This window comes from Mastomys coucha, unplaced genomic scaffold (assembly GCF_008632895.1).
Source record: "Mastomys coucha isolate ucsf_1 unplaced genomic scaffold, UCSF_Mcou_1 pScaffold17, whole genome shotgun sequence".
NCBI lineage: Eukaryota > Metazoa > Chordata > Mammalia > Rodentia > Muridae > Mastomys > Mastomys coucha.
Window position 1 is genome coordinate 22,990,066 of NW_022196899.1, and position 19,738 is coordinate 23,009,803.

At 42.6% G+C, this 19,738-nt stretch overlaps 1 protein-coding gene across 17 annotated transcripts in view; it reads right to left on the reverse strand.

The window, feature by feature from the left end:
• Gpr160 (G protein-coupled receptor 160) overlaps positions 1-19,738 on the reverse strand; it is a 42,007-nt gene that overhangs the window by 4,260 nt on the left and 18,009 nt on the right. For all 17 annotated transcript variants that reach the window (XM_031376516.1, XM_031376513.1, XM_031376512.1 and 14 more), the window contains one exon: positions 15,166-15,263. The gene's annotated coding sequence lies outside the window, so the exon portion shown is untranslated. The remainder of the gene's footprint in view (positions 1-15,165; positions 15,264-19,738) is intronic.

Genomic DNA, 19,738 nt, shown 5'->3' on the forward strand with positions numbered 1-19,738 from the left:
TTTTTGGAGGGGAAACTGGGAATGGAGAAATTCGCATATAAATAAAGAAATAAAAAACAAACAAACAAACAAAAAACAAAAAAACAAACAAACAAACAAAAAAACACCATACAACAACATATACACCAAACATGATACACACACACATACACCCCAGCAAGAACAACCAAGTCCTAACAATAATAAATCTAAGGATTGTCAACAATCAGATGGGTTAAACTAACAGGTGGTAGGCTTACTGTTAAGATGTGCTCCATGAAGCCATTCAAAACACATCCAGAGGGCTGTGTGGTAGTAGCCCAGTGGTAGTGCATCTGCCTCATATGCTCACTGGCCTGGCTTTGATCCCTTATACAAAACCAGCATTTAAAAAGCTTGTTCAGATAGGAAGATTTAATTTTCTAGTGAAAAGCAATTTTTCTATGCTTGTTGAAATTTTTCACATATTAAAGTAATGATAAATTTTACAAACTTTAAGTGAATTGCAAAGTACAATATTGTGCAACATACAGGCATATGTGTATAGAATCCCAGCACCCAGGAGTCACAGGTAAGTGGAGCTCTTGAATTCAAGGCTAGCCTGGTCTACATAAAAGCCCTAGCTAGGGTTCCAGAGATCATATTAATAACCCAATGGTATACTTGAAGGCTTTAGAAATTCAAGAACAAACAACACCCCAAAAGAGTAAAAAGGAAGAAATAAATTCAGAGCAGGAATTAATGAAATAGAAACATTACACAGAATATTATACAGAATCAATGAAAAGATAAGTTCTTTCAAAAAATTAACAGTGCTGACAAACCTTTAGCCAAATTAACCAAAAGAGAGAAGATCCAAATTATAAAAGAAATGAGAAAAGAGCCATCACAACCGAAAGGGGGAAATCACACAGAATCACCGTACCTAAGTACAGTGTCATCTTGCCCCAAATTCTATTCTCATTATTAGACTTTTAACATAGAAAATAGTCTAAATTTTTACTATGTTTTGAATTTTCATTATCTTGAGTATTTTAAGTAAATTGTAGAAATTTGTTTCCTTTCTGCTTATGTGTTACCTACATAATATTCTTGCTTTCCCCTCTTAATCTAAAAAATTTAAAACAGTCGTTAAAATTGAAATAGATCTATAATATGAGATAGAAGCAGTAATTAAAAATCTCTCAACTAAGCCGGGCATTGGTGGCACAGGCCTTTAATCCCAGCACTTGGGAGGCAGAGGCAGGTGGATTTCTGAGTTTGAGGCCAGTCTGGTCTACAGAGTGAGTTCCAGGACAGCCAGGAATACACAGAGAAACCCTGTTTCAAAAACAAAACAAAACAAAACAAACAAAAACAAAAAAAAACCCCAACCAAACAAAAGAATCTCTCAACTAAAAAAAGTCCAGGCCAGATAGATTTAGTTTGGGATTTTACCAAACCCAAACCCTCAAAGAAAACACCAATATTCCTCAGATTATTTCATAAATCAGAAATAGAAAGAATAGTGCCAAGATCTTATTATGAAGCCAGCTTTTACTTTGATATTCTAACCAGACAAAGACCACCAGCAACAGAAAGTTAAAGACCAATATTTCTTATGAAGTAAATGCAAGTTCTCAACAAAATACTTGCAAACAGAATCCAAGAACATATCAAAGATATCCATCATGATAAAGCTGTCCTCATTCCAGAGATACAAGGATGGTTCAATATAAATAAATCAATAAACATAATCCTTCATATAAATAAAGGTCAAAACCACATGATCATCTCATCAGTGCAGAAAAAGCCTGTGACAAAAACCAACATCCTTTTTGTGATAAAAGTTTTGGAGAAAGGAAAAATGGGACAGGAAAAGGTGAGTGGGATAAGGGTTAGGAGGGCAGGATAGAAGAGAGAAGATGGTAAGGGGGATGGCTAATACTAAAGATCTTTTTGAGCTGGGCAGTGGTGGTGCATACCTTTAATCCTGGCACTCTGGATGCAATGGTACCAGGAATGGGTCACCTATTTTTTTGAGTTGTTGGCCAATGGGGTCAATAGACTTGCACTCAAACATGAACACCTATTGTCAATGTATTGGTTAACCTCTAGAAATGATAGTAAGACCCTATTGCTAAAAATAGTGTGTACTTGAGTCATAGAACATGGAGAAATCTAGCCGGTACTGACTTGGAAGCTTCACTTGTACTGGCTAGCTTTTATTGTTAGAAGGTACTATGCACCGGGTGGTGGTGGTGCACGCCTTTAATCCCAGCACTTGGGAGACAGAGGCAGGCGGATTTCTGAGTTCGAGGCCAGCCTGGTCTACAGAGTGAGTTCCAGGACAGCCAGGAACAGAGAAACCCTGTCTCGAAAAATCAATCAATCAATCAATCAATAAAAAAGAAGGCACTATGCATGCTACCAGGGGAGAAAAGTAATTGTCAGTCTCAACCAGTTATGAACTCTGTGAGCTACAGTAACAACTTGCCTGCCTACAATAGTGACACAGATGTTACAGAAGTAGCTAGTCACTTTCCGATTGGACTTAAGCCCTTTTCCACGAGATGGCACCCATAGCTATCATCATCAATGAGGTCCAAACCTGTGGCTAGATAGGTCATGGGCCCTAGGGGAAACCATGTATTATTCCTAAATGACTACAGCAATAAAACTACATACCCAGTGACGTATGGCTATATCTATAGATTAGTGTATCTCTCCACCCTTCTCTGAAACACTTCTCGCATACAGCCCCGCAGCTGGCATCATGCCGAGAATGATAGATGAAATTCCCATCCCTAAATGGAATATTTGTATCTTATCCTTCCCTTCAAGGCTTGGAGATTCATGTGGCAGATGGCACAGAAAGGTTTTACGAGCCAGAGGTAGTGAATGACTTCAAGGGAACTGCTCTCTGGACACCACAGGCCAGATGCACAAACTAGCTCCCCTCTTGTGATGACACAGACAAACCCTGCCCAAACTCAATCCACACTAAATCCCAGGTGGAGGAGGAAAGGCACTTGATTGGCACCAGGAGAGGGAACACCCATTTTCTTTAGTGGAATGGGACCTGATTTACTGACAGGAGTCCAGGGCAAGACCCATGCCTAGAACTAGTTGGCCAGCACCAACTGAGTCAATGTTTTCTTTGTTTTTGTTTTAATTTGGAATAAGAGCAGGGAGTTGGGGAGAGGGGAGAAAGAGAGGAGGAGGGAGGTAAAGAGGAAGCACATATGAAGTTGAGTGAATAGGGAGATGGGGAGGGATCGATGCATTGGATACAATTCTCAAAGAAAATATTTACAACAATAACAGTGATACATTATTAAATTTAGGTGAAATTATATACTCATAAAATGATATGGTAGTTAGCACTAGTAGTGTTTCTGTCTTTTGTAAGCCACAAAGAAAAATGACAGAATTCAGGTGCCCAATGATCAAATAACTTAAAGTGATTAATGAAGAGACTGAGGGCAAAGAAGCCACTGTGAGGAGGCTGTCAGTTTGTCCACTGTGGATCATTTGTCCCCAGGGCCCTCAGGCTATTGTGCCATAAATTATTAAGGTATATACTTTATTTACATGAGGGTTAAAACTTGTGATAAAATAACAGCATTTTATGGCTGTAGGTATAAAAGGAACAAAAAGAGCAAGTACTTTCCTTCACTCAAGATTGTTTCTTCCTATGCTTTCTTGAGTTGAACTTGACTCTCTCTGAAAAAGCTCCAGTCAAGATCTGGCATACAAGGACAAAGAAATGTAGCTGCCCCCTGATTGTCAGTACATGTCTGATGGGTGGCAGTCTGGATGAAGAAGCCTGCATGGAAGGACAGACCACACAAAGCCCTCCTTGGACCAAGAAGTTAAAATGGAGGTGAGGGAGGAAAATCCTGAGGATTCATGTTTATAAAAACCCTGGGCCAGGGACTGGCTCAGTGGTAAGGATCATATACTCTTGAAGACTTTCCCAGCGCGCATGCTGGATGACTCACAGTGGGAAGCCTCTGGTTCATACAGGCAGCTGTACTCATGTGTATACAAACACACACTAAAAATCAATCATAAAAAACCAGGGCTAGTGAGATGGTTCAGTAGGTAAAGGTATGATACCTGATGACCTGAGTGGAACCCACAATCCTGTGTGGTGGAAAGAGAAAGCCAACTTTCTGGATGTCCTCTGACCTCCATACATAGGATATGGCTCCTCCCAAAATGAATGAAAACTAGTGGCTTTTGTAAAATCCAGCTTTCAAAGTATACATATGGAGTAAAAGAAGCAAGAGAGGGCTGGCGAGATGGCTCAGTGGGTAAGGGCACTGACTGCTCTACCGAAGGTCCTGAGTTCAAATCCCAGCAACCACATGGAAGCTCACAACCACCCGTAATGACGTCCTCTTCTGGTGTGTTTGAAGACAGCTACAGTGTACTTAATTATAACAATAAATAAATCTTTGGGCCGGAGCAAGCAGAGGTTCTAAAAATTCAACTCCCAACAACCACATGAAGGCTCACAACCATCTGTACAGCTACAGTGTACTCACATACATTAAATAAATAAATAAATCTTTGAGAAAAAAAAAAAAAAGCACGAGAATGCCATACATTGTCTTCAATGATTCCATTGCTTACATCCAGAATGGAATTAGCAAAGCTAAGAAGCAGCCCTGAAGGTGTGTCCCCCAGTCCCCAGTTCCATCTGGCTCCTCCCTCACACGGGGAAGCAGGAAGGCCAGAAAGAGCTGGCTAAAGTCTGGAGGACCTGGTGTTTCCCAGTGGCTCAGAAAGACGAAGAAAGGATTGGTTCTCACAGAGAACTTGCTTGGAAGGGGAATGGAAGGAGAAGGGCCGAAGCAGAATATGTAGAAGAATCATACAACTGGAGGAGAATTCAGACCCAGGGAAGATACGGAACTGGAGGCAGGAAGAGCAGTTAGAGAGATCATACAAGAAATGAGATTTGGGGTCATTTTATAGTGGTGCCTGAGTATGGCTATAGAAATCAGGACTTCAAAGATGAGACATATCTTAGAGGATTTTATATATGTAGCCCTTTATCCTACAATCTGCTATAATATTCAAAAATTCCAATAGGTTCTCCTTTAAATAGGCTCCCAGACGAGGTGAAATCATAATCTACCTGTCCTTACCTGCAGGGATTCAGACATGAACAGAATAATGTCCTTTGCTGTATCCATGGGCCTTCAGTGCAACGTAGAGAGCAACCATGAAAGGCCTTTGCAGACATTCGTCTCTTTGACATTTGCTTAGAGGTCTGGCCCAACATGGGAGCATGGACAGACCTGTTCTGTGCTTCCCTATCTATATCTTGTTGTTGTTGTTGTTGAGACAGGGTCTCAGCATGTAGCCCTGGATGTCCCACACCACAGCCTGGCACAGAACTCAGAGATCCACCTGCCCCTGCCTCCTGAGTGCTGGGATTAAAGGTGTGCGCTACCATGCCTGGCCGTCTTTATCTTAACGGCTTGTTATACTCTCTCTTGACTCGAGCTTATTTTCATTTTCCGGCCTTCAGCAGCATCGCTGTCAGATGAGTGTGTGAGCTCTGCGAGAGGAAGCAAAGGTTACTGTCATTAAGACCCATTTAGTAAACAGCACCTATGTGTGTGTCCCTGCAGAGGAAACAAGCCTTTGGGACCAGAGCCAGTCCGACTACTTACCAGCTCGGTGTCCCTGAGCAGCCTCCAGGAGGACTGTACCTGTGACAGTCCACCACACCTAACACAGCATCTGTTTAAAGAACTTTTGTAGTATAATGCAGTTTTCCCACTGTCAAAGTCTGTAGTTCTTACTATTTGGTTTAATCCCCTAATACTTGTGTGCTAAATAATATTTTAAGTAAAAAAAAATCACTATATTTTCCCAAACATAACACACCGAGCAAATTTACACTGTTTCACAGGGTGCTTTGTTGTCTCGCTTAATATCAGACAGCTGCATTTTTATCTGCATTTAATCTGCCTAGATATAACACCTACCACATGGCTTCTGGAAAAGTTTCTGTACATTCCTAAGACCTGGAGAGTAACAGGGGTAACTTCAAGGGCAGGAAGTGAGTCAGTAAGATGACTGTTTGTCATGGAAAGCGCCTGTGAAGAACACTGCTAGTATTCTAATGCTAATTTGTGTCCCTTAAATTAGTTTGTAGGAGAGGGTCTGCACAAAGCTTCTGGGAACCTGCCCCAAGTTGGTTCTGATTGATTAAAAAAAGATGCCAGCAGCCAATAGCTGGGGAGAAGAGAGAGAGATGGGATTTAGGGTTCCCGGGCTTGAGTCAGTGAGGTAAAGTCCAGCAATGTGGAGCCTAGGCAGCTGCCCAGCTATTGGGCTCTTTAAGGCATATTAAATATAAAGGCTGTGTGTTTCATTTGTGAACATAAACCATTGAGGTGGGAAGCAACCCCACACTAGCGCTGATTAAATAATACTCCGGAACATTATCCTGAGCCTTGTCAAGACTGCAGACACCTTTAGCCCTAAGGCCAACTCTAAACGTATAGCAGCCCATGATTCTGGCCCAGATCGCAAGTGGAGATGAAGGAGTCCCACTATGCATGAAAGGGCCTTTACACCCAGGCACAATCCACGTGTGAGAAGTTCTGTCTCCGCTATTACCGGTGGGAGGCTGACATTAGGTGTTGGTTAAGACAACTATTCTAACAAAACATGCATACAAATCCTTTTAAGATGAAGTTCTTGTAATGATAGGCAAAAAGTGGTCTGACTTGTTATAAATAACTGATAAGATATAAAAACTGAAATTCCTGAAATACACGCAATAAAAATTACCCATTTTATTTAGTCCTTCAATAGTCCACATTGCCTGTTGATACCCCTTATCGTCTCCTCAGATTACCCTACGATACACATGTGTGTACACACACACACACACACACACACCATAAATGCACATATACATCCCATATACATACACACAAACACCATACATACACCTATATATACATATCCCCCCACATATGCACACACACACACACATATATTGATATTAGTTCCTTGACCCCTGCCGTTAGGTTATCCATGTGAAGATGTCCTTTGGTGTTCTCTTCCTTGTAACATGTGCTAGATGATACACTTTTTTTTGTTTTGTTTTGTTTTGTTTTTCGAGACAGGGTTTCTCTGTGTAGCCCGGTTGTCCTAGAACTCACTCTGTAGACCAGGCTGGTCTTGGATTCAGAAATCTGCCTGCCTCTGCCTCCCAAGTGCTGGGATTAAAGGTGTGTGCCACCACTGCCCAGCTAGATGATAAACTTTATAATGGCTGCTCTGTCGACATGGGTCCCTGAGTGACTCGGGCACAGACACTGAGGAGCCACAATTGATGCATGATAGGAGTAAATCTTTGCTGCATTAAGCCAACTGGGGTTCGGGGATGATCTGATAGAGCCCATCCTGTCTAGTACAATTCCTCAATATTCTCTGTGTCCTTTGAAATATTTTAACCTCACGTTATTTACTTCACAACAGAAAAGCTGTAGAAGAAACTGGAACTGTGGAAAGCAGCCATAGAAATCTAAGGAAATTGGTTAAAATTATTATTTGGTTTTAATTTTGGGATTCTGGAACCTTTTAGGTTTTCTTCTGACTTGAATATATTTGTTCATATAGGAAAAGAATATCTCAATTCAGTGATCAAAATTTAAACTCCAAGAAATGGGAGTGACTTAGGCCTAAAAGAGGTTGAAGGGAGGACATAATAAAGAGCAGAATAAGAAACAACAGAGCCGGGCTCAGTGACTCACATGTGACACTCGGGAGGTGGAGCCAGGGCACATGTGATGCTCAGCAGGTGGGACCAGGTTACTGTGACTCACACATGACATTCAGGAGGTGGGACCAGGATATGATGGCTCACACATGACACTTGGAGGTAGAGCCAGGGCACATATGATGCTCAGCAGGTGGGACCAGGTTACTGTGACTCACACGTGACGTTCAGGAGGTGGGACCAGGATATGATGGCTCACACATGACACTTGGAGGTAGACCCAGGGCACATTTGATGCTCAGCAGGTGGGACCAGGTGGTAGCTCACACATGACAGGAGGTGGAGCCAGTAGGGCTATACAGCATGGGGTGCAGGAAACAGACAAACCAAACCAAACAGAATAATGAATGAGGCAAACTGGCTGTTCTGGTGGGAGGGTGGCAGTAGCAATGGGAAACTGAACAATGTAAGGAAGATGGTTTAAATATTAGAAAAGACAGGATTGTAGTGATGATTCTATAACCGTTAAAAGGTAATTAAGGACTATCTGGAACTATTTTTCCCTATTGAAAAGGTCATCTCAGGAACTTTGCAAAGGTCATGAAACACTTGTCGCTCTGGAAGGGTGAGGCTAATTAACATTCCTCAGATCACAGGGCGGGAACTGACCTGAAGGTGGGGACATATTCCCATTGCCCACCTTCAGACAAGGGAAGTCCTTGCCACCTCATTCCCTGAAGACCAATCAGTTTAAAAAGTCACACTGCTCTGCCAATCACATTGTGCCTAGTGGCTGCTGCCCTGAAAACTGTATAAAAGCTCACTGAACAAGCTGTGTGGGGTCGCCACCTCCCCTTTGGGTCTGGGATGACCCCAGTGCACTGGAACAATAAATTCCTCTTGCTTTTTTGCATCGATTCTGGATCCATGTGGTTCACTCAGAGGGTCCCCCGTAAGCTAGGGCTCCCCGGAATCTTATACTATAATTTAAACATCTGTGATGAAATATTTTATGGATACTACCAAATTTCATTCACAAAATAATGTTAAATGTCTCCATTAAAGAAATCAACCTCTGGCTGGAGAGATGGCTCAGCAGATAAGAATGCTTGCTGCTTTTCCAGAGACCTGGATTTGTTTCCCAGCACCCACATGGTGGCTCATGGCCTTCTGTAACTCTAGCTCCAAGGGATTCAATGCCCTCTTCCAGACTCAGCATGCATTAGGCACAACTGTGGGGCACATAAACAATACAAGCAAAATATTCATACACATAAAAGAAATTTTAATTTTGACTGTCTCCACCAAACATTTAAAAGTAAAAGTTCTGACCCAGAGGCCTGGGTGGGCAGAAGATGTCAGAGGAGGACAAGCACCACTGCTGTGCGCAACTGTGTAGTGGAGACATGGGAGACAAAGAGAAGCCCAACAGTTTGAGAACTATGAAGACAGGCGAGGGTAGAGGGTGAGAAGGCTGTGCTGCCACCTGAGGGCATAGTGCTGTCCCAGACCATGCTGCTGCTGAGGGAGGGCCATGTCTGGGTCCATGGTCCTGCAGCAGCAGGGGTCTGTGTCAATGTTCATGGCCCATGTTACCACCAAAGGCCACGTGGGATGTTCCTGGTCTAGGCTGCAGCCAGAGGCCATCTTTATGCCTGAGCTGACCCTGCCCTTCACTGAAACAGAGCTGGAGACCTAGCTCTGGTACAGGCTAGCAGGCTCAGATGGCTTTAAGTGAAGGAGATATGGTTCGGCTGCTGCAAGGAAGAGAGCTGCTTCCACCCCTTGCCTGGGCAAAGCAAGAGACCTGGCCCCGGTAGTGCAGGTGCAGGGGAGCTGGCAAGCTGACGAACTCAGCTTCCACCCAGGCCTTTCAGTGGTCCCACCACAATATTTACTCCATCTATGAACTGCTGGAACACATGAAAGGGCTGGTCCTATAGATCCAAAGGTGTAAGATCTCCATGACACAAGTGAACAAGAGGGTACCTAAGAGGAGTTCCTTTGAGGCCAGAGGCTTCGAGCCAGTCAAGTGACTCACTGCAATGAGCATTTGCAAGTAAACCCGTTTGGGCAAAAGTGGCACACCAGGACACACCACAGCTTCAGTGAGATTTTTTAAAAAAATTTTTTTCCTTTGGTGAGAGGTTGCAAGGGAAATGAGTGGGATTGAGGTGCATGATATAAAATTGACAAGAAATCAATAAAAAGTTGTTTTTTTTTTTTAAATAAATACTAAATTTAGTACAGACCTTAGCTCACGTTACAAGACCAGAATTACCCTAACATCAAAACCAAAGGTAGCCGGGCAGTGGTGGCACAGGCCTTTAATCCCAGCACTTGGGAGGCAGAGGCAGGTAGATTTCTGAGTTCGAGGCCAGCCTGGTCTACAGAGTGAGTTCCAGGACAGCCAGGGCTACACAGAGAAACCCTGTCTCAAAAAAAAAAAAACAAATCTGAAAAAAAGAAAGAAAGAAAGAAAGAAAGAAAGAAAGAAAGAAAGAAAGAAAGAAAGAAGGAAGAAAGGAAGGAAGGGAAGGAAGGAAGAAAGGAAGGAAAGAAGGAAGGAAGGAAGAAAACATAAGCAATGGGGGTCTATGAACACACAAAAGTCCTATCACAACCAATGCAGACTTCGTTTAGAAAATCTAATATCTCAGCACATTAGCAGAGGGAAGAGGAAATCTCAAGGTCAGCTGAGCAAATGCAGAGAGTGTTTTGTAAAACCCAACAGGGTACAGCTTACAAGCAAGAGACCGGAACCCCCTTGACCAGGCCAGAAGACTGTAAGGCATGTAGAACCTCACGCTTAGTGATCAAAGAGGAGCCGTTTCGCCACATCAGGCTGGACAGGCACTCTCAGCGTCTCACTGGGGGATCCTCACCCATGTGATATGCAAGCGGAGGGAATCAAAGGAATACAGACTAAGTAAAACTATCTTTACTCGTGGGTAACACGACAAGGTACTTAGGGAGGTCAAAGGAAGCCAAAACAAAACAGACCAATTAACAGTTATTTGTATGTACTACAACAAAATATTAGGAAGGAAGAAAATATACAATAGCAGGAAAAAAAAAAAAGAAAGAAAAACCCAAGGATACAATAGACAAAGCACATAAAAGCACAATAATCTGGAAACTGAAAGTTACTGTGGAAGGGAAGTCCCCAGTCAGTGAAAAGACAAAGACTAGAAGACTCCAAAAGCTAATCTTATAGAAACTAAGACACTGGTTTATGCTTTATCTAGAAAGACACATGTCCCGGGAGAATGAAAATGATTCTCATGAACAATTTTACATAACATTTTATATAACCCAATTTGAGACTTGCTGTAAAAATACAGAAGTTAGAGCAGCATGGTACTAGCATAAAGATATTCCCAGAAGTCAATGGTACAGAAAAGAATTCAGAAGGAGACACAAAAAGTTATTGTCAATTGGTTTCCAGAGAGAGTACAAGGTGATTCCATGAGCACAGTCTTTCCTGAAGACTAGTCGTGTCCACACAGATGTGCACAGAACACACACACAGACACACAGACACACACACACACACACACACAAATGAGGAAGCAAATCTTACTGTGACACTGGAGGACACACTAAGGAATTATTGATTCTTCTTACATGGGGAAATCCTGGGAGAGGCGTATTTTTTGCTATATCTCCTATACTAACTCTACCACCTGGGGATAAAACAGTAAGGGACAGAAACAAACATTGACAAAATAAAGCAATGATAAAATTGAAAAGTGACATCTTACAATTGAGACAAACCCCTGATCACCATCCCTTCCAAAGGAGTGGTGAAAAACCCATCATTCCTACTACATAGGCTTGCCAAGAAATCATAGCCTGACAAAGCCTTTAAGTTTGGTGATAGCTCACCATAAAATCAGGACAGGGAAGAAGCCGTCCCATGACTACTGGAAGCAGGAAAATCAAGATAAGGCCAGCTCTATGGGACAGCTTGTTTCTTCAGTAAATGATAACAATAGTACAAAAGATTAAAAGGCTTAAGATAAGATATGAATTCCAATGGGAGGGAAGATTGGGGGAATCTTTGAAGAGCTGGGAGAGGGGAAACCATGACCAGACTATATTGTATGAAAAACATCTATTTTCAATAAAAGGAAAAAAAAAAAACTCACAGAAGGGGGCAATAAGATACACAAGAAGACACATTATGTAGAATGCATTAAAGCAAACATGTTTATAGTAAAGTTGACCACTGACTAGAAAGTCTAGGGTCCTAAGGACTTTTTAGTCTTGTTGTGATCTGAACTCTGCTCTCTTCAAATTCAAATGCTGAAGCCCTAAACAACAGTATCTTAGGATGGGACTGCATTTATAGAGAAAGTCTTTACAGAGGAAATGCAAATGGAGAGTTACTTCTCAAACATACATACTGAAATATTTAGAAAAGACTTGACTACTAGAATTCGCTTCACACTGAAATGTGTGCACTGGGGAGGAGTGTGGAGTGGGGATGGTCAGGACCGACCGTCACTGACGGGTTACTTTAATCTTTTCTTTGCTGTACTTTAGCACTTATGTTTGACCATAGTACTCTGTAGTAAAGAACTTTTCTCCCACATTGGAGACCTAATATACCTCATTTACATATATGTCTATATTTTACCTAAGATTCCAAGTCATCTAATATTTATATTTCATTAACATAGTCTATGTCCTTAACTTTTTGCTTCAATTTTGAGTATTAAAAAAATTAGTTTGCTCATTTAATGGTGTCCCAGAAGTCCTGAATACTTTCTTTGTTTAATTTTGTTCTGTTGTGTTTTTGTTTTTCAAGACATGATTTCTCTATGGCTGTCCTGGAACTTCTATGTAGACCAAGCTGGCCTTGAACTCAGAGATCTGCCTACCTCTTCCAAGCACTGAGATTAAAGGCATGAGCCACCACCGCCTGGGTCCTTTCATGTTCTTTCCCCTCACTGAGCTTCCAAAATGTCTGTTTTAAAGTTCAAATATTCTTTTTAAATTTAAAATAAACTGAATTAAAATAGAATTACATCATTTCTTCCTTCTGGTCCCCTCCTCAACTCCTTCTATATTCTCACTTAGTCCCTCTCAGATGCATGGACTCTTTTTTATTACTGTTATACATGAAGACAATGCAAAAAAATATAAATATAACCTGCTGAGTCCACTTAGTGTTGGTTGTATATATACCATTTCAGGCCTCACCGCCGGGTATGGGATAACCAGCTAGGGACCTCATACCTGGGGAAGACCAATGGAGCCCTTTCTTTGTCTAGGGTCTCACCACCAGGTATGGGATAACCAGTTAGGGACCTCATACCTGGGGAAGACCAATGGAGCCCTTACTCATCTATGGCTCTTTGTCTAGGGCCTCACCACCGGGTATGGGATAACCAGTTAGGGACCTCATACCTGGGGAAGACCAATGGAGCCCTTACTCATCTATGGCTCTTTGTCTCAATGGAGCCCTTACTCATCTATGGCTCTTTGTCTAGGGTTACATGAGATCGTTTGTTCCTTGAGCCTTAGGTGCAGGACTTGTATTGTAGATGTTATCTGTTGGAGCTGGGCACCCTGTGCTTAGTTGTTCTTTTCATTTTGACCAACTGTAGTTTTCTGTGATGGCCTCTGACTTCTACCAAGAGAAGGGATGTGGTGGTTTGAAGGAGAAGGCCCGCATAAACTCACAGATTTGAATGGTTGGTTGCCAGGGAAGGCACTATCTGAAAGGATTAGGAAGAGTAGCCCAGTTGGAGGGTGAGGGTCACGGTGGGTGGGCTTTGAGGTTTCAAAAGCCCAAGTCAGGCCCAGTCTCATTCTCTCTTCATACATCATGTGGACCAGGGTGTAAATTCTCACCTACTGCTCCTGCACTCAGCAAGCCTGCCCGCCACCACACTCCCTGCCAGGATGGTCACGAACTCAGCCCCTGAAACTATGCATAAGCCCCAGTTAGATGTTTCCTAAGAGTGGTCATAGTGGTAAAGTGGCCATGGTGTCTCGTCACAGCAATAAAACACTAGCCTCGACAGTGAGTGAGAACTCTACCAATCAGGCTGGATGGGAACGCAGGGTGTGCCAGCATGGCTGGTCCTGGAGGATAGATATGGAATGTGGTGAGATGGGATAAGGTCATAAGTTCAGATAGGTTTGTCTTCTGCTTAATCTACATTGTTTGTTGAGGCTATCAATTGTATTTTTTTTTTAATTTAATTTACTGTGTTCTTTATCCCCAGATTGCTGTCTAGTTCTTTTTCAAAATACTTCTCTATGGAATTTCTCACTTATATTAAATTATCTTTAATTTCATCTATCTGTGTTCTATTGGATCTCACTTTTACAACTAAAATCATTTCTTTATCTTTCAAATGTTTCTTTGTAAATTGGTGTAAAAAAGAATGGTTTCACTATGAGACATTGGCCCTTTATTGGCTCATGGTCACCCTGGAATACCTTCTTTTGCCTCTCTCTACTGGCTTCTTCCCCTGCCCAGGAAAAATCATTTACCAGGCATTTATCCCTGTGGTTTATTTGGAACTTCCTGCCATAGTTAGGGTTTTCTTTGAGAGACCTCATGTCTCCTCATTCTTTGTATGCCTACACTAAGATCTGTGTTTCTGATGGTTCAGACAGCTCTATCATTTTGATGAAGTGACTTTCTCAGTAGGCAGCTTTCTCCTGAAGATGTGCCTTGAAGTATTGGTGCAATGGTGGCTTTGATTCTAGATGGCCACCATAGAATGGTCTCCTAGACTCTCTTTGGTTGTGATTAACGACTCTATGCAGAGTGTGTGCAGTGTGTGCTACACTGAAGTAGAAGCTCACTGACTCTTCTGTGACCAGAGCGGGTGATGAGGATGATGAACCTGTATTGTGGCAGGAACTTCAAGAGCCTTCACTAAGCCTACACACATGTGGCTGGTCATGGTCCTAGTAGCTAGACCCTCTCAAAGGGAAATCACCCTGATCTCCTGATTCAAGAAGGTGGCACTGTTCTCTGTGTCACAGTGCCTGTCCCTACGATGCAGGGCATGGTGAATATCTGTGGAGTCCCAAAGATGAGAATACACAGATGAGGACTTTGACTACAAAGCCAGTTCAAAGTTCAGACATCTGGCTTCTCAAGCTGGCTTTAATAATAGCACCCTGAGGGCAGGCGTGGCAGTCAACAGGATATGCGTGCTCCTTTTCTGAAAGAATATGATGCTTAGAGATTCTAGGTTTCTGATGTCTGTGAGCTGCACATGTTAAAATTATGAAAACTTCCAGGATCAAAAGTTACCAGCACACACACTGGCAGTATGCTGGGTATGCTGGGCCCGTCACCCTTACACGGAGGCTTGTCCTGCAGCTGTGGCTGTGGGCTGGCAGGCACCATGATTCTGTTTTCCTTCCTCTGCTGTTGTCTCAGGTCTCAGATTCTCACAGGAGTCCAATTGATCACTCACCTCTGAACACAACTGAGCATCTTTAGCTCTTCTTTGTGGAGGAGTTGAGTGATGAATATCTCTGTCTATCCATCAGCCAGGAGGATTATCTTTGCAACCTTTAGAGCAGGTAAGAAAGAAAAAGTTCTTTAAAATGCTTTTACAAACACAGAAATTAGAAACTCATTAAGATAAAAATCTAATCATAGAACAGAGAAAGAGGAAAACAAAGAACAAGAGGGAGAAATATTTCCAACACACATATCTAACAAACGGCATGTGGCCACACTATGTAAACAGGATGCTCTGGACTAACAGCAAGAAGTGGACTCATAACAGAATTTGCAAAACTGAAAGAACACTTGGGGGAGAAAATGCATAAACATCCAGCAACACCTAGAAGCTCTCTGCATCAGTCGTTAAGAAAAGTTGAAACCACAATGATGTGCAACTTCATATCCCCCAGAATGGCTGAGTTAAAAATCAGCACTACCAAATCCGAGACAAGAGGTCCAACAGGCGTTGTATTTTATGGCTGGACTCTGAAATGTCTCCTGAAATCTCATGTTTTGAATGCCTGGCCTGGTGGGATTTGGAAAACTGACTGCATTAGGAGGGCTCTGATATCATCAATAGATTAATCCATTGATGGATTCATATCTGATGGTGTTAGTGAACGGTGACAGAAACTGAGGAAGGCATGGACTGATTCAAGGAAGTGGGCCATTGGGGTTGACTCTGAAGGGTCTGTCTCGTCCTCAGCCTCCTCCTTTCTCTCTGCTGCCTGGCTGCCATAAGGTGAGGGGCTTTGATCCACTGTGCTCTTCTACCCTTAGCATAGGTCCAGAGACAATGAAGTCACTGCATTCATAATAGCTAGGAGACAGAAAACCTAAATGTCCTCCAGGTGATGACTGGACAGTGAAACTTTACACATATACACAGTAGAACACCATTCAGTGTAAGGGAAATGAAATTATGAATGGATGGAACTAGAAAATATTACAGTGACTGAGGTCACCCAGGTCCAGGATGACAAATGCTGTGGATTCTTTGTCATCTGGGGCTCCCAGCTTGAATTCTTCAGATGTGAATATACAACCTAGAATAACTACAGAAGCCACGGAAATAAAAAATGGACCGTAGGGGTAGAGAAGAAGCTCTAGAGAGATCAGAATAGAGGACACAGGTGATTTAAAGGAAATGGAAAAAGAGAAGCATTAAACAGGGAAAGAAGATTAAATACAGACGGAAGAAGGGAGGAAGGATAAACAACATGGGAAAAGTTTGCAATAGCCACTGGGAATATTTTTTTATATATAATTCATATAAGTGTGTGGTGGCTTAAAGGAGAATGGTCCCAATAGGCTCATACATTTGAATGTCACTCTTTATTATTACTGATTAGGAAGGATTAGAAGGTGTGGTGGTGTTGGAGTGGGTTCACTTGTAGGAAGTGTGTCACTGGTGGAGGGCTTTGAGGTTTTACAATCTCTGTCTGTCTGTCTCTCTGTCTCTGTCTGTCTCTCTCTCTGCCTGCCTCCTGCCTGTGGTTGAAGATGTAGAGTTCTTAGCTATTCCTCCAGTACCATTATTCTCTGCCTCCTGCCATGATGATAATGGACTAAGAAATCCCTCAATTAAATGCTTTCTTTTATAAGACTTGTCTTAGTCATGGTGTCTCTTCAAAGCAATAGAATAGTAACTAAGACAAAGTGATGTACACACACACACACACACACACACACACACACACCCCACACACATAAGCTATTTATGATAATGCTCTTCCCAAGAGCCATAGACTATTTAACAACCCCCCCACACCAGGCATGAGAACCCTCCTTTTGAGCATTGGTCAGAAGAGTCCAAAAGAGTCCATACAAAAAACAATGTATGTTATTGCTGTTGCCCTGGGTTGTCTCCTAGAGTGGAAGGTAAGTTCCTTTTCCTGAAGGCAGCAATCACTTTGGAGCATAGGATTCAGAGGGTTTAAGCTGGATCTGACCTGAAGGCCTCCTCCCTTAGGACTAGTCCTCGTAGAGCTGGGTAGTGCTATGAAAGCTGCCAAGGGAGGAATGCTTATGAATCACAACAATGACCATCAGAGCAAGATAACCCTAAAGGTACAATAGTGAAGGTTGGCAGTGACTAAGAGTTGTCTAACTGGATATTAGGCCTGATCAACAGGAGGGGAATCATGCCTGGTACTAGAAACGGCACATGGACATCATGGGCCTTAAGGGAGAACCTACTGCTACCACTTTCTAAACCAGCATAATTCCTAACTTCATCCCAAACACTTAAACTTATACCCACAGGTAAGTATACCTCCCACCCCTCCCCTCATCAAAGAAGCTTCTTTCTGAAGCAGAAGGAGACCATTATAGGAATCCACAACTGGCCAAATTCAGAAAATAGTTGGCCGTGGGGTGCTAACCAATACATCTACAACACAACTCCTGCACCTAAGGTGAGGGAATGTCACAGATGATGGCCATCAGAAAGTCCCAGATGCCAGGAATGTAAGAGCCTCCCAGGACCCCACGGGGATGATATTAGCAGAAATACCCCACAAAGGGGAGGGAAAACCTGTTGAGACCATACCCAGAGGTTAGGCATGACTCCCGGGTTGAGGGATGGGGCCACCCACCTATCTCCAAAATTTTAACCCAGAATTGCTCCTGTCTAAAGGAAATACAGGGAAAAAGAGTGGAGTAGAGACTGAAGGAAGGGCCATCCAGAGTGCCCCAACTGGGGATCCATCCCACATGCAGACACCAAACCCAGACACTATCGCAGATGCCAAGAAGTGCTTGCTGACAGAAGCCTGATACAGCTGTCTCCTGAGAGGCTCTGCCAGATCCTGACCAATACAGACGCGGATGCTCACAGCCAACCATCTGACTGAGGACCCCAATGGAAGAGTTAGGGGGAGGACTGAAGGAGCTGAAGGGGCCTTATCTGGCATCAATGGGAGGGGAGGCTCTTGGTCCTGTGAAGGCTTGATGCCCCAGTGTAGAGGAATGCTAGGGCAGTGAGGTGGAAGTGGGTGGGTGGGGGAGCACCCTCATGAAAGCAGGTTAAGGGGGGAATGGGATAGGGAGTTTGCAGAGGGGAAACCGGAAAGGGGATAACATTTGAAATGTAAATAAATAAAATTAAAAAAATAAAATAAATGTTTTTAAAGGACTGGCAAAAGATTTAAATAGCCATTTCACCGCATAAAATGGTTAATAACCAGATGAAAAAAGTCCTCCACATTATTCATCCTTATGAAAATGCCAATTAAAACTGTAACACTATTACATACTCAAGAGAATGGCTGTGGGGTGGTTTGAATAGGAATCACCCTATAGGCTCATATGTTTGAATATCTGGTCTCCACTTGGCAGAACTTTCTGGAAAGGATAAGGATATGTGACCTTGTTGGAGGAGGTGTGTCACTGGGAGCAGACTTTGAGGTTTCAAAAGGCCAAGCTCTCCCCAGTTAGCTCTCTTCTGACTTGTGATTTCTGTCTCAACATGCAAGCTCTCCGATACTGCTTGAGTATCCTGCCTGCTCTCCCGCCTCTCATCATGATGGTCACAGACTCACCCTCTGAACCTGTAAGCCCCACTAAACAGTTCTCTGCAAGCTCCTTGGCTGTGGAGTCTCAGAACAGCAACAGAACAGTAACTGAGACAGTCTGCAGTAAAGATGGCCAGCACTGGATACTGCTGAGAATATTGTTGCTTGGACTCTAGCACTATGCAGACACTTGGGGGAAATAGTTTGTCAGGTTCTTAAAAGTTAAACATAAACTTGATTCTACAGATGTACTTTTAGAAACTCACCCAAAGAGACATAAAAATAAAATCTACACATGCACATGTACACAGCAGCGTTTTATCATTTCCAGAAACATCATTTGTAATGATAAAAACTATATAAATAACCAAAACCAAAACTGAAACAATTCAAATGCCTTTCAGTTCAGAAATAGACATGAAATTATGTCATTTCAAAAGAGCAAATCTTTTAACAATACTAAGGGATGGCCGATTACTGACATACTCTCTAACACAGGCTAATCTCAAAATTTGCTGTTACGAAGTAAACCCTGGGGAGATGTCTCATCTCATAAAGTACTTGCTGTGTAAGCAGGGAGACCTGAGTTCCACCCCAGAACCACATAAAAAGGCCAGGCCTGGTAATGCATGTTTGCAATTCAGCTAGAGAGGTGAAGACAGGAGAATCTCTAGGCCAACAAAAAAGCATGTCTCAAAACAACCAAAGTGGACAGCTCCTGAAAAAATTACCAGAGATTGTCCTCTGGCTTCCATGAGCACTTACACATTCACACGCTCTGCCATCAAAAGAAGCCAAATCCCCAAACTGTATTTTAAGATCCCATTTAGACAAAACTGATCCCTGGCTGCTTGGGACTAGGCGTTGACTAGCTGACATGGTGAAGTTTTGTGGACAATAGGAACTTCTAGAACTGGATTATGGTGACGTTGTTCAAACCTCTGGAAAATTCCTATCTCCTTGTACAAAGCTCAAGTCCAAGTGGATCAGGGACCTCCACATCAAAGCAGATACATAGAAACT